A 12,740-nucleotide genomic window follows, 5' to 3' on the forward strand; every position below is an offset into this window, starting at 1 on the left:
AGCGGATTATACTTATCATATTTACTTGTGCTGCAATAGATAGAAAAGTGACTTTGGCTATTTCATTTCATGGCCTGCTTATAAAATGCCATACTCTAATACCCCTTTCATACTGCCCTCTTCATTTTTCACCGGTGAACTTCACCGGCGAACTTCTCCGCCTCGCATTCCTCACTTCCCCGGCGAAGAAAAAAATGTACCCTTTCGCACTGACATTTCTTCCCCGGCGAAAGTCAACAGGCGACTGCAGAACAAACGAAAGAAAATTGTAAAACATTACTTCTTACCTATTACAAAAAGGTATCAAAAAAATAATTATAACATATTTTGGAAGTATTACGATAAAAACAAACAATATCACCTTGTTTTTATATTGTAGCGCATGTTATACATGTAAAAAGTGCTTTTTAATAAATATTGCTAGTAAAAAAAAATTATGTTCGAGGGTATCTACTTGGCCATAGCATTCAGCTGAGCTTGCAACTATCGCGCGCGGAATCTCGGTACAAGGGACTTCGGGAGAGAAAAAAATTGACCTCTGACGTCATTATAAGAGGAGAAGTTCTCCGGTTTGCTTTCATACTGGCCTTTTCACCGGCGAACTTCGCCGGTGAAACAGTTTCGTCGGCGAAGTTCTCCACCTCTAGAGGTGGAGAAGTTCTCCTGTGTACCTTTCATACCGGACACTTTCCCCTTCGCTGGCGAACTTCGCCGGTGAAAAGCGCAATATGAAAGGGGTATAAGAAGCAAAAGGCCTATAAATATGGTCCATAATCACACCGATACTAGGTACCAAATACCAAATGATCACTTCAGAGTGAAATGTTAATCCTGGCAGAGTGCATTACAGCTCCATCTATACTGAACTGTGCATCTTTTCCAACTTTTTCACTCCAAAAAGAGGTTAATTCCATTCTCAAGAGATACAATTACAACTCCAAAAGGATTGAGATCGTCTCATTACCAGATGAGTCTGATCAGGGACAAGGGCGAGGGCCCCCATTGCATAAAAGTTTCTATTATGGTAACTTTGCCATCCACTGGTAACTACACCATGGTAACGCTGCTTATCAGCCAATCAAAATCAAGGATTCCATGCAAGTTACCGTTGCATGGCAAAGTTACCATTATGGTTACTTTTATGCAACGGATCCCAAATTAGCTCTTTTGCATAATATTGATAAAGAAAAGGTCTCATTGCATGTGAAGAGTTATTGGCTGCTAGATAGTGACCCCCTACCATTATCATGCCATATCACGTACACAAGATAAGATACCCTTGACCATTTCAAAATATATACAACGCTTGACTATTTAAAAATTCATGCAAAGCACCGCAGCCAGAAAACGGGAGTGAACTCCGAGCTCAGAGCATCGATCCTCCTTAAAGCCTTGTCCATTCATGTTTTTTTCATTATCTATTCTTAATGAGTAGATGGCATCACTTTTCCTTGGAATTCCTCCCTCGCCCCCCCCCCCTCCCCTTCCCATCATCCCCCATCTCCGCTGTTAAAGGCATTATAGAGTCATCTACCGCTGCGCATTAAAGGTCTTTCAACTTCAGACTGGTAAATCCATTTTTTTTTTATCAAATGCAGTATGCGATGATGTTGCTGCAGGGTATATAGGCCTACGTAGATATGACATATAACCAGCTCTTCCATTCATTAAAGGTAAAAGACAGTAGTTGCAGTGAAAAAAATCATTTCATGAGAAAGTCTTTTAAATCAAGGTGAATTGTCAAAATATCATCATACATCTCGATCTGGTACATTTCTGTAAACTTATCTTTGTAAAAGCATCAAATCTTAGCACGAAATCGATAATTCTGATGATCACTAACACAGAATAGCATATGTGGGACAGTGTATTAACATTGCTTCGAAAAATACCTGACATTTTGATGGAATTCCGTGCTTGTTTTGCTCAATTCTCAGTAATAATGCATTTTCTTCCAGAGCTAAGCCTATTTGGCACATATTTTATATCAATACATACAAACACTTTGGTGGTAATTTCATTGGATTCTGTTCGAACTCATTTTGAGATCATTACCAAATTCTGTGAGGTCAATTCAGATAATTTTTCTTTTTCAATGTTCTATTTATTAACTGATTAACTGCACTTTTGTTATAGGGCCTCATATCTTAAATGTTTTTTTTTTTCTGTGTGTTGTTTGCTAGCCTATGGACAGGTTATTATTTTTATCTATATTATTACAATACAGTATATAGTTTTAAGTAAAATATAAAGTTTCTTGAACTTTCATCCTCAACTGTAAATTTCTATTTTCTTCCATGGATGCTTTAGGATAGGCAGTTTTTAAATTAAATTTGCTGTATTACTGTACGTGAAATTTTCAGTTGCTATTGGGTACTTTCTTTTCTTTAAATTTTACGAAAGAAATACCTTATGGAAGACTCTTCTTAATATTTACATAAAACATGTATGCTTTACCTAGCTTTCATTCACTGTGAATCTGATTAACTTAAATCATATAACACAATGTATTAAGTTAAATTCAAATAAATATTTATCTTTTTATTCATTAATTCACATCTTGATCCAGATCAATTAGTATTCAAAATAGACCAGTAAAAGTTGAAAAGAAATATGGAGAATTTTACATATCTCACTTTAATACTACATATATATAAGGCAACATAAAAATATATTCAATTCAAATCAATAATTCCAAATCTAATCATCAAATTACATGCCGACGTAACACCTAAAAATACCAAAACTTTACAATTCAGCTTTCTGAAAGACATAAAGTTGATTTTCATCTGGATAACTTCATCAGTCTTCTCACTATCAAAAAATGTAAACATTCTCATAAGTTTTTCTCCAAACTACCTGTCCTACCCTCACCTTGAGTAGAAACCTGTCAATTATAGCCCACAAGAGGTCGTAGGTGTGAAAAGATCACGAAATAAACACTAACCTATATCCAATTATGATCGCAGGAATGTGTGCTACTGCAAGAAAAATGACTTGATATGTGGGATTTATAGTGTTTTGTTACGAAACAGGGGCTGTTTCACCAATTGGATATGAATGCTGGAATTTTGCACTCCGCAATCGTACCAATTTACTTTTCTCCCTAACCTTTGTATACTATAGGGGAGCCGAATGCCTGTAATTCTGGGTAACATCAAAATAATTATCACTAGCAATGCTGCAGAAAAGAACTTTCTGGAAGCAAAACACAAAGAAAAGAAAGGTTATCATTTTTTTTCTCAAAGAAATGTGGGCAAACTTGGGCAAAGAGGGGTACATGTTGCCCTTTCCCCTACCCACCTTCAACATGTACTCATGAACAGCACATAAGGGCAACAGGCGATTTCTCCTGTATGACAAGCCAAACTGCCCCTGAAATTCCCAAAATTGAATGCTTTGGGCCCGGGGGGGGGCCAGTCAAATATATTGCTGTACACACGCATGACCAAAAAAATGCGTTTAAAGGGATGTTTTTTCAGTTTTGGACGCAGGCCGCGCGTGCACTTGTTAAGGGTATCAAAAACACCAAATTTTTTTTTTAAAGGGGTAGTTTTGAAAGACTGGTCAATGGTCAATCGCAGGGTCAAAAATATTTGGGTATGTTTTCTTTCCAAAGCTTTTTTTTTAAGACTAGCCAAACGTGTTTAGTTTATGTTTTTTTCCCCCAAGCTTTTTCCCCGGGGTCATAATCTGGCAACAACTTGTTTAGGGGCCAAAATGTGTAAATAAAGCCCGCGAAGAAACTTGTTATGGGGATTATTTTGCACACAGACAAAAATCGTTTAGGGGTGTTTGGAAATAATTTGGCCATGCATGTGTACAGCAATACATTTGACTGCCCCCCCCCCCCCGGGCTTTGGGGTGACCATCGTTTCTAAAGTCGCCCAAAGATCTGCCACCAACATTATTCAAGATAGTTTAGATACCGGTATAAATCAATTTACATCATACAGTGCTTGGAATGATGAGAAATGCCTTAAACAGCATATATTGCTTGTTGCACAAAACAGACCAGCCCTTGAAATTAAAGACATAGCTCCAAACTTTCAGCAATTGTGGCAATATGAAAAAAAAAATATTAAAGAAAGTGCTTCCTACGTGCTCATGAATGTGAAGTTAATGGAAAAGACAGGGATATTTATCCAGTCATTATTTTGTCATCATATCATTTTTATTTGCCAAAACCTCAAAGACAAATTTTTCATAAGAAATTACACCCAAGGGTCTCTCCCACTTCCTGTTATCTGAAATAAAGTTTTTCACCATTTCTAGCACATTCAGACTTTGTAAATTCCATGCAAACCTGCACAGGACCTTGCATACAGTTAAACAACTATTTCTGCTAATGTGAATATGAACAAGAAATTGTCTGTTTTCACAATCGTTTTTCCTCTTTTGTGTGATGCAGCGAGTATACCATGAAATCACATGATGTTATGGGGCTTTCATACCTACTCGGTCACAGAAACATGGTATTTTTATCAGGAATTCTACCCAAATCAGAGAATACCATGGGGGTGTTTTCACAAATATTTAAGGGGGTGTTTTCACAAATATTTAAGTATGACTTAGAATCGACTTAAATATTGACGCATACATGTACATGATATGCAATGCGCAATCTTTTTTTATTGATACGCAGTAGTGAGCGTCCTCTTGGCATATGAACTGACCAATGTGGTTATGCCTTTCATACCACACGCGTTCTATGAATTTCATACTGCATGCAACTAGGTATTTCCTCGAAGTCATTCTTAATTCTTTGTGAAAAACCCCCACGCTTTTGCCAGCTTACATGTACATTAGCAAATTATTTGGGGGGGATTGAAACCCTTGGAACAAGCTAACTTGTATAAAAGCAGAAAATCAAAGAAGATCAACAAAAGTTTGAGTGAAAATGGACAAGCGATAAGAGAGTTATGAGTATTTGTATGTCCTGATAAGGCCCTGTCACATCGCTCCATGCTTGCATGCATTGCTGGTGAGTTGCGGGCAATCACCCACAACTCACCCGCAATAAAGATTTGAGCATGTTCAAAACTTTTCTGTGTGCAAATTCGACTTGTGTGCGCTCCTGCGGGCAACTGCGTGTGAGATACGTGTAAGATACTGTCAATGCGGGCGACCTGCGGGTAGCAAAAATTGTTACCCGCAAATCACAAGCAATGCTTGCAAAGAACGATGTGACAGGGCCGTCACATCGTGTGGATTGACGCCTTCCTCTTCTCCACTCAATACTTGAAAATTATAAGACATGTTGAGGCGTGAATATTCCAAGTTTTTGTACTTAATTGGTATTCTTGTGATGGAGTAGGGGTATGAAAGTATCTATTGTGATATTACACAGCAGACTCATCCCACTTGACTTTAAAGTCAAGGGTAAACGTTGATGGGAAAAACATTATAAATACTGTACATGTATAAGGGCTCTGCCATCTATTTTTCAGTTGAGAGTGTGGGTAAATAAAAGTAAGAAAAGTTGGGACACAATATTTTACTGATTTTTCGCCAAAATATAGTGAGGCAAGAATTGTGATGAAAATATAGACTAATATTTCAACATGCCATGTTCGAAAGAACAATGTCACAAAGTGTGATCACAGTGTGTTTACATAGTGGACTATGTAAAAATATAATTCACACTGTAAAAATGGTCAAATTCAACAGTGTGAAGATATTTTCACACTGTGGACTTATCGACATTGTGACGGTTCATAGCGTGCTCACATGGTTGACTATGTGATTCACACTGTTAAAATGCTCAAATTTAACAGTGTGAAGGTGATTTCACATTGTGTTCCACACTGTGAAAACACTGTGGGACAGTGTTCTTTCAAGTAGGGATTTGCCTAAATACATATCATTTCAAAGTCAATATGTGCACCAAATTTCAGAACTAGTTTGATCTGCAATATAATGCAACGGAGTAACTGAACATTGTTTCTTTAATTATAACTATAATTCTTTGAAAATTTCTTTTAGGCTTCAAAATGGCCTGAGGCCTTCAAATCCTCTGTTTCTTGCCATGTCCTTTTGATTAATTTATGTCTACTAGAAACTTGCCATTTATTGTTTGGCTGTGGTGCCATAAAAAGGCAAAAAAAGATATTTTATTCCCGGCACTTTTCACAACCTACTGACTAAACCAGCAAGAAAATGGGGATTTTCCGGGGCTCTAAAAGCGAACTTACCAGCCAAACCATCCACTTGTGTTCATGACAGGCTCCGAAACATCCAATAAAACCAAGGAGGGTGACGAACCCCCCTATGCCGATCATGGAATAGCCCAGTATTTTGAAGAGGGGGTCCTCGAATAGCGGTAGGAAGTCGGCCGTGCCTCGATCCACGCTCACCCATATTCCTATACCTAGTACTGCTACTCCTGTTAGCTGTGTGGATGGGAGAAAGAAGGATGCAGAAGAGAATACTGAAGAGATGTCGCTATAGTTGTAATTATGATAAGGAACTAATTTATTTCAGCAGTTTGAGGTAATTCCAAAAACGTCGTGGGGAATTAGATGATGCTTTATAATCTATAGAGATGGCCATTATCCCGACCTCCCATCACCCCCCCCCCCCTGCCCCGCCCCACCCCACCCACCTTCCTTGAGTAGAGTGGCCAATCTAGAATAATAAAATGTGAAAGATTCAGTCACTGCCGTATTGGTGGTAGGTTTGAAGAGGAGGGGGGATGCTGGAAACTGCCAAATTTCCATTCCCCTCCCCCCCCCCCCACCCCAAATTATTGCATTGCCCTTTTCATTGTGAAAATTTTCATGATTCCAAAGTTGAAATCTGGATGATATGACACCTTTACATATAACGGCAGAATGAATTACTTTCCCTAAAAATTGTTTGATTGCTTGTTTGAGGGGTTTTTTTTTTGGGGGGGGCTCAAATACAGTTTTAAAAAATAGTACTTGCTCCACATCATAAATCCCCTGACTTGACTCAAATTATGTACATCATCCATAAGATCCAGTCGATGGGGATCTGACTGAGCCCTGTTACATGAAGCTTACCAATTTTTTTATTATTTGGATTTTATTGCTTCAAAATCAAATAACAATATACATAAATAATAGCAGCAATACAATAAATCATATACATAATACATGAGTAGAAAATGTGTTACAATTCAGCAAGAACATCTTGAGACTTGTTCAATGGATTCCATTTATCAAAGTGAACTGAAAGTTTGCCTTGTTTTACTGTGATTGCTCGCTCTAATTTTTCTTAAAAAATAACGTAATTTTTTAAGTGTTTGAAGACCAGCATTTTTTCTCATTATATTTTTGTTTATAAATAAAGAATTTTGCATAAAGTATAATGGTATTGATAACAATATTTTTTATTTTGACTCCAAAACAGAAATAGGCAAAGTAAGAATGTTTAAATTTACTAACCATTTGTTCACTTCATTCCAAAATATTTCAAAAACTGGACAACAAAAAAACAGGTGCGTAAGCTTAGCAATTGATTTTGGAGCCGATTTCTTGGATTGATTGCATTGATTGTGTATGATCTGTCGTAAAACTCGTCCCAGCGATCAATCGATATACGTTACAGAGCCCAGGGCCCCGTCTTACAAAGAGTTGTGATCGATCCAATCAACCACAACTATGGAAATCCAGCCATGTCAACATCTACAGTGCAAGTTTATCCCAAAAAAAGTTCTAGATATGAATGTACTGTATACTCATACATTTACTGTTGTCTTGACAATGCAGTGTGCTTCTAATTGTTTACAAAGGACATTGTGCAAATTTCCCGGAGGAAAAATTATGAAATTGATGGATTTCCATATAGTTGAGGTTGATCGGATCTATCGTAACTCTTTGTAAGACGGGGCGCAGAACTTGAAAAGTACTTCTATATCTATGTTAAGTTTCATTCATTTCGTTATAATTGACAAAATTGGTCGACCTGTCGAAGAGGAAGATAAATATTGTCAGAAAAAGCAAAAAAAATTGACCTACCCAAAAGACAAAATTGACTACAAATAGTACAATCTTCGCGAAGGTGCCACACGGTGTTGTCGACATGATGCAACTCTTCCTTTCCTGCTCAGCTGATTCAAATTGTTAAGACCAGGCCTAAACTCTCATCTGATTGGCCAGCACTTATGTTACAACCTCTCTGATTGGTCAGTTTCAAATATTTAAATATTCAAATGTGGTTTAATGGAAGTGCCTTCTGCCCCACTAAGGATCGAAATCCCTTCACGAGTATTTCACTCCAAGAGGTAGATCTGAACAATGATCACTCCACAAGCAGCTTTGTGATTGGTCAAAAGTTTCAGCCTCTGATAAAAGCCCCTTCCCGATTGGTCATCACATGGGCAAGCAGTCAGCCTTTAAGATGGTAGCCTCCTCCTGATATGTCAGCCCCTGTTAACTTTACGAATCAGGCGATGTCATCTAGTTCTTTTCATTCTTGCGGATTTTTTTTCTTCTGATATTCTGCTTAAAACTGAAGAACCATTCCTGCCGTCACTCAAGCATGATCGCTATCTGAGCGGACTTGTGACTAATTTCCTTGTTATTCTTCCAGGTTTGAAGTAACGCAGCTAAATATCTGCGAAGGAGATAAACGGGAAAGATCATCATTGATTTTTCAAGCAATTGATTTAGCATTCATGAATATAAAAGAAAATTATGGAAATAATACAGGGATGATTGAGATATGTTACAATGTAAACATCATTTTCTAATAATACGCCTATTATTATTATTTTATTTGGCAGAATATCAAAAAAGTCAAATACAATCATAAAAAATAATTGTTACAATAATACAGTAACACAACAATAATTAAACACTGGATTCACCTGGATGAGCTGCCAGGCATTGGGCAAAGTTAACCAAATAACTATAGTCCGCGGACCGCCCTAACCCATACCCCATCCAGGTGAATCCACTGTAGTATTTTCATGCGAAATAAACATAGCATAAAATTTCATTCAAAGTTACATATAACAAAATGTTCAATTACTCAGAATCAAAACATAAAATCATACAAACAAATATCACTAAATATATTGCATTTCAAGGTGAGAAATTGAATAACATAAAGGGAATATGCTGACCAATTATCTAAATTGATTTTGGTTGGCTTTGTCATGCGATTCGGTATGAGATTGTATAAATTGCAATAATTAATTAAAAATTGAAAGTACTATATATCTATTGTTCTCATTGAAACTGTTCTATTGTATGAAAATGGATGCGCCAAGTCATTTCTACTTCAATTTGTCTTTTTATGTTGTTATCATTCAATTGAATGCTCAATAATAACTACGAATCAATCTTTTAACTTTTTTCAAGATAAAAATAAATGTGTTTATGAATAACTGAATTTACTTCACAAAGAATATGGAGAAGCACATGGTAAGGATGGTATTTTGAGCAATCTCATAATTTTACATCATTTGTAACATTAAACAAAGATAATTTTTCTGGCACATATCTAAAAACTATTGAGACAAAAAATATTAAAGAATAATTCGAAATTTAGTTGATATTTTGTGCGATTACATATTTTTGGACGGCACCTCTGGCATATGTGACATCACTACCAATGAAAAAAAAATTCTAGTGCATCTAAAAAAATGATTTACGATGCTTTTATACCACCATAGCAAAACATCGTCTGCAACAATGATCTTTTAAAAATGATAACTTCATCATTTCTCTTTTCCCTCAGCAAAGTAAAGTGCCTTTACCCCCAATGATAGTCAACATAAGGTAGTTTTAGGCGGCCTCAAAGTTTGTCAATTCCAGGTATTTTCTGATGGGGAAATTTACCATGATCAGAAAATACCAGGTAAGTGTGAATGTGTTATAATCAACAGGTATTTTTAGCCTGAAAACATTCTCTTAATTTAACGGGGATTCTTGTGATTGAAGCGGTTTGAAACCACCTTACATCCGGAGAAAAATATTGGGGACATATCGGGGGAATCTTAAATCACTCTCATATCCTGTACGTGACACATGATTTCACACATGTTCGTACTTCACAAAAAAAAACCTTGGAAACATCCCAAATCACAATATCTACACCGTGCGAATGAAATATGATATCGCATATTATCTCAAGATGACCTATATGAATAATTTAACAGTTCCTTTGACTCTGATTCATGTTGATACTACGTAAACATGCAACTTTTGAAAAATATATTCTGAGATTTTATCTTGTCAAGTTGCTTTCTTCAGATTTTGCATAAGGACACATTCACACTAGTCTCTGCAAGCACAGACCCATATTTGACACTTTAACCAAGAGGCTGTTCTCACTACGTTCCTAAAACTAGTTTACTGGAAACTAGTATAGTGGAAACTAGTTTAACGCGTAGTGAGAACGGTCGAAGCGGTCTTGGAAGCGATCTTCCAAACCAGTTTGGAAAACCACCTCGCGATGTAGTTTTCAAGATTGCTTTGCCTCGTTAAACTGGTTTTAGCATAAGTGAGGACACAACCGTTCTTCGGGAAGCGATCTTCGCACATTTTGAGCGCGCTACTCCACACGACACGTGTAGAATGCCTATGCTGCGGTTTCGAATTTCGCGCGAAACGTGTCACCCCACTGAGAGCATTTCCATAGCAACAAGAGCGCTTTACGTGAAGTGATTTTGAAAACCACTTTCGTGTGATCAAGTGGGAACGCTAGCAAAGCGATCTTCCAAAGTGGTTTCCTGAATCGGTTTCCAGTAAACTAGTTTTAGAAAGCGTAATGAGAACGGCCTCCAATTGAAGTACCATACATGTATCTAGAGAGCCGTCTACTAACCCTGCTTTTTTGCAGGGCCAGATAGTACTATTTATCGTGCTAGCCCACTTTGCTAAAAACGTAGTGTGAAAACGAAGTGAGCTAAACTTAACCCCGGGAAATTGGTGGGGCTAAGACCCCCCCCCCCCCCCTGAGCCCCATCAATTTCCTGGAGTTAAGGAAAAAATGTGCAGTGTGAAAAGCATATATGAGGGAATACTGACACTGCCAAATACAGCATGTTTGAGAAACGTTATTAAAATGACCTGTTCATGGCATACATGAATGAGTCACAGTCTCAATTTTGGTCACAAGGTGAGACAAACATCTTTCAGGATTGTAGTGCAAAAATGACCCTCGTTTACAAGCAACTGAAGATTAAAATTGCAGATATAGGTTGGGTACAAAGAAGTCAAGAGAGCTATCAACCAGGAAAACTAACCATAGTTAGTCTAGTATGATATATATAATGAAGCAATTCTTGATATATGGTGGTGATACATGTATTTTACCCGATTGCTAAGAAAGCATAAATGCTTGTAAGCAAGCAACCAGAGGACCGACTGCTTAAGGAACTCTCCGAGGGGTCTGGTAATGAGGATTAATGCCTTACTAAAGGGCACTAGCGCACCAAGTGGGAATCAAACCTGGGTCTCTGTTATCCGAAATCCACGCTCCAACGACTGAGCAATCGCGCCTCCCGGTTGAGAAATAAAGACTTACGACTAACTTTGGCATAATTGTTGTGTAAGATGACGATGATCCACAGCATTCATATTGTGCCATATTTCTGTTTCATAGGCGCAGGTTCATCCAATTACAGGTCAAGTCCACCCCAGGAAAATGCTGACTTGATAAATAGAGAAAAATCAAACTAGCATAGTGCTGAAAATTTCATCAAAATCGGATGTAAAATAAGAAAGTTATGACATTTTAAAGTTTCGCTTAATTTTCGCAAAACAGTGATATGCACAACTAGGTGACTCAGTCGATGATGTCCATCACTCACTATTTCTTATGTTTTTTATTGTTTGAATTATACAATATTTCATTTTTCATAGATTTGACAATAAGGACCAACTTGACTGAACCATATAGTATTAAACAATGCTAATTCCACATGTTCAGGGAGGAATTAATCGTTGTATCACTTGACAATGAGGAGAAAATTAGACAATTTCATAATTCATATAATAAAATACAAAAGAAATAGTGAGTGGATGACGTCATAGACTCCTCATTTGCATACCAGCCAGGATGTGCATATAACTGTTTTGTGAAATTAAGCGAAACTTTAAAATGTCATAACTTTCTTATTTTACATCCGATTTTGATGAAATTTTCAGTGTTGTGCTTGTTGGATTTTTCTCTTTTTATTCAAATCAACTTTTTGTTGGGGTGGACTTGTCCTTTAAGCTAAGTACTACACATCTGCTGAAATTAAATTTTGAAAGATGATTTGAAGAGTTCAATGTTGTCAATTTCACGGAGTGGAGAAAGGAGGGAGTTCGAGAGGCGTGGAGCAGTAGATGAAAAGGCTCGGTCTCCATATCCCTTAGGTGTGTGATGGGTACATGTATGAAGAGTGACATCAGTGCCAGAAGAGTGCAAGCCAGGACGTAGACGACGATGTTCTATTAGGGAAGTCACATAACCTGAAGCTAAACCATGGACAGCCTTGAAAGTCACGAGAAGAATTTTGAATTTTGGGGGATAGGGTGGGGGTTTACAAATTCTTACAAACCTATCAACTATCTAAAGTATATTGTAGACACTCAGGTTTGGAGAGGATTAACACATTTGCTTGGTCAACAATTATTGCTCCTATGGATGGAAAAATCTGCAAATAAGAACAAACATAAAATCTAACCTCCAAAACTAAAAGACATTTGCTCTGGCATTAATTATTGCTCCGATGGAAAAATCTGCAAATAAGAACAAATATAAAATTTAACCTCCAAAGC

At 37.2% G+C, this 12,740-nt stretch overlaps 1 long non-coding RNA gene across 1 annotated transcript in view; it reads right to left on the reverse strand.

The window, feature by feature from the left end:
- Positions 1 to 3,543: 3,543 nt before the first annotated feature.
- The window catches only part of LOC129268400 (uncharacterized), a 32,340-nt gene continuing 23,143 nt past the window's right edge, over positions 3,544 to 12,740 (reverse strand). The window contains exons 3-4 of the long non-coding RNA XR_010294590.1: positions 7,983 to 8,580; positions 3,544 to 6,392 (exon numbers count right to left, since the gene is read on the reverse strand). This is a non-coding gene — a long non-coding RNA (uncharacterized LOC129268400). The remainder of the gene's footprint in view (positions 6,393 to 7,982; positions 8,581 to 12,740) is intronic.

The sequence above is a fragment of the Lytechinus pictus genome, chromosome 9, assembly GCF_037042905.1.
Source record: "Lytechinus pictus isolate F3 Inbred chromosome 9, Lp3.0, whole genome shotgun sequence".
Taxonomy (NCBI): domain Eukaryota; kingdom Metazoa; phylum Echinodermata; class Echinoidea; order Temnopleuroida; family Toxopneustidae; genus Lytechinus; species Lytechinus pictus.